Source organism: Aphis gossypii, unplaced genomic scaffold (genome assembly GCF_020184175.1).
Source record: "Aphis gossypii isolate Hap1 unplaced genomic scaffold, ASM2018417v2 Contig00987, whole genome shotgun sequence".
NCBI lineage: Eukaryota > Metazoa > Arthropoda > Insecta > Hemiptera > Aphididae > Aphis > Aphis gossypii.
In genome coordinates this window covers 18,899-22,079 of record NW_026083398.1, presented here as the reverse complement: position 1 = coordinate 22,079, position 3,181 = coordinate 18,899, and the positions used below count along the sequence as shown (strand labels likewise).

At 27.9% G+C, this 3,181-nt stretch overlaps 1 pseudogene; it reads right to left on the bottom strand.

Annotated features, from left to right (window-relative positions):
* Positions 1-363: 363 nt before the first annotated feature.
* LOC126555667 (uncharacterized) lies at positions 364-2,812 on the bottom strand (annotated as a pseudogene).
* Positions 2,813-3,181: the final 369 nt, after the last annotated feature.

The window sequence follows — 3,181 nt, the reverse complement described above, 5'->3', positions numbered from 1 at the left end:
TCTTAGAGTTGCTGCTGAGGAATGCTTAAACCAAATTGTTCTCTGACAAAATTATACGGTTTGGGTGAGTAAAAATTTAAAGTTAGAGCAAAAGCTCTTAATGATGGCGAATAACTTTTCTCCCCCCCCCCTTTTTATATCTGTTAATATCTCTGACATGGCTGTTGGGAATGTATTTTCAAGATAGGATGTTATTTTTGTTGAACACCACATTTCCTTTTTAGATTACTTAATAACAATTTAATTTTTTAATCATTTTTATTTGACGTCTACACTTTTTACCATTCTCCTTGACTTAGTTGACTATTTTTATATTTTTGGAGGTTTTAATTTTGTGTTTAATCAACTTTGAAGGAGATGATATTATGAATGGTCAAGAATAAAAGCACGTCTTGCTAGTGACTTTGGAGTTAATGTAGAAAAATTTTCATTACATGTATCCGACAGTGCTATAAATTAATTAAAAATATAATTAAACCCATAAGGCTATAACTATTTTTTAATTTGAAACATACTCATCAATTGTTTATTTGAGTTGAGGTTTTTATTATTTTCACAAGGACAATACAAAGGTAGCTTACTTTCTTCTTCTTTTTATTTCAGCTAGTTTTTTAGTATAATATTCTTTGGCTCTCAAATATCATGTCTTTTACTACAATAAACACAAGAGGTTTCTGGATTTCTAACCAAAGGCTGTTAAACATAATAAATAATAATTATTTATTTAAATTGTATTATATTACTACATTTTTATTTCTTAATTATCGTATAAAATAATTATTTATAATTTATACGATATATGTAAAACAAGTTTACCACACCACCTAATATATAATACATTATAAGTAGTATGTGTATTTATATTTTTTTTTTATTAAATAGACATATTTCCCTTATTTTTTAAAAAAAAATATTCTGGGGTATTTGTACTAAAGCTGCACTACTAAATATAATTTATTATGTATACTTTTAACTTAATGCTATTTAATGTTATGTCTTATGTGGTTTATTACTTGAGGAAATAAAATTTTTTGGAGTTATTGGTAAATTTTCATTACCAATCTCGTTATTTATTTCATTTCTATCCATGCCAAACTTTCATTACTGATACCATAATTATTCAATTTGATTTCCTAAACAAATTATTTTAAACTTAAGTAAAGATTCACAAGATTCAAAATATCTGATGGATATATTTTTACCTCAACATCAAATGTTAATTCCATAATTATTACTGCCTGTTCTTCATTTACTACTTCATCATTACCTATCGTATATGTAGGTAATATTATTAAATAACAATTGTTGTTATACATTTTTAAATAAATTGTTTAGTACCGGGGCAAAAACAACTGGGCCAGCAACAAGCTTCAATTTCCTATCATTACATTAATTCGGTTGTGATCAAAATCACAACTTTTAAAAATTTTTTCGCAAACAAATAATTTTTATTACTATGTTCGTTGATGCCAATTACATTCAACCATTGTTCTGACCGTATAACATCATGAAATGGAACTCTATATAATTTTATATAAGTACATAATACCATTTAAAAGTGTGAGCTTTACCAAATTATATTTATTTTAGTCTCGTGTACATAATTGTCGAGATATAATAATTTTAAGTTAAAATCTCTTAATAAATAAAAATAAAAAAAATATTTAATTGAAGTACTTACTTGAACAACACCCAGCCTTTAATATTTTTGGTTGCAACCAGGTACACCACTTTCGAACCATATTTGGCATTTTTGGCAATATATTAATTTTTGCAACAAATGTAATGTAAATAATATAATTTATGTGGTAAATGTAATTTTAAATAATTTAATACATACATGTACTTTATTTCACTGTACTATAACCATAACAATTACAAGTGCAATAAAATATACAATTCAATACTACAAAGTATTAAGTACTATATTTTATTAAAATATGACAAAGAATAATGGAGATTGGACAATTATGCTAATTCCAACAAAAGAGTTTAACTTTCAGGAATTGCATTTTCGGAGAAGAATAAATCATTTCTACAAATTTCCTCTTATGGGTAATTTTGAAAGTAGGCGGTAACATTATTTCAAAATTTTGCGCTGATAATTGATAAGATAAATTGTTTATTCCATGAGAGGACTGCATATGGCGGCCCACTATGGTGATACGGTTTTTTTCTCTCAATGCTCGTTCCATAGTATACAGTTCAGTGGAATAGACAAACGAAAATCATAGAGTGTCATCTTAGATCCGACTTGTGATTGATTGTACAGATTATAAGAATTTAATAACAACATTTGGATCACATGTATTCCTATCTTCTTGTACCAACGAATGGTTTTTCTCGAAAACGGATAGTAACTGTCCATCTGGTCCTGCCGATCAATTCCACTCATAAATTTATTATAATTTGCAATCGGTTCTGGTTTTAGTTTTTCCTTACCCTTTTTATTTTTTGAAAGTATCAATTATTTTTGAATTCAGTAGAAATATACATAACATCCCGTTGTCCTTCCATTTACCAACCATTACGCATTAGAATACATTGCTTTGTGTCCCCCGATTTTAATTTCGATTTTACTACGGCCTCAGGAATATGTTTTCGGTTAGATCTTATGTGCCCGTACAGTAATTTTTTTTTGTAATAATTGTTCAGCTAAATCAATGCTATTGTAAAAATTGTCCATATAGACTGAATGACCATTATTCAATTTTTCAGACATAAGATGTAGTACTACGTTTGCAGCATGACCTTTACCTCCTAGATCGTCTAAAACCCCGTATACACCAGCAAATTTTATAATAAGTCCCATTTGGTTCCGTAAGCATATACAATTTAACACCATATTTATGGCGTTTATTTTGTGTATACTGTCGAAAAATCAGTCGACCTCTCCCACAATATCATTGACTCATTGAGTGAAAGTTTCTTTATTTGGGTAATAAATATTATTCATTTTGGTATTGAAATATATTTATAGAGGACGAATTTTGAAAAGTCTATCAATAGGAATATCTTCAGAGTAGTTGGTAGGATTTTGGGCAAAATGAAAACATCTAGTCGAAGTAATAAAAAAGCGATCGCGACTCATATAATTTGAAAAACATGTCAAATTAATAAATGATGTTTTTTCCAGTAATCGTTTAATCGATTTAGTCCTGATTGTCCCAGTGTGTATGAT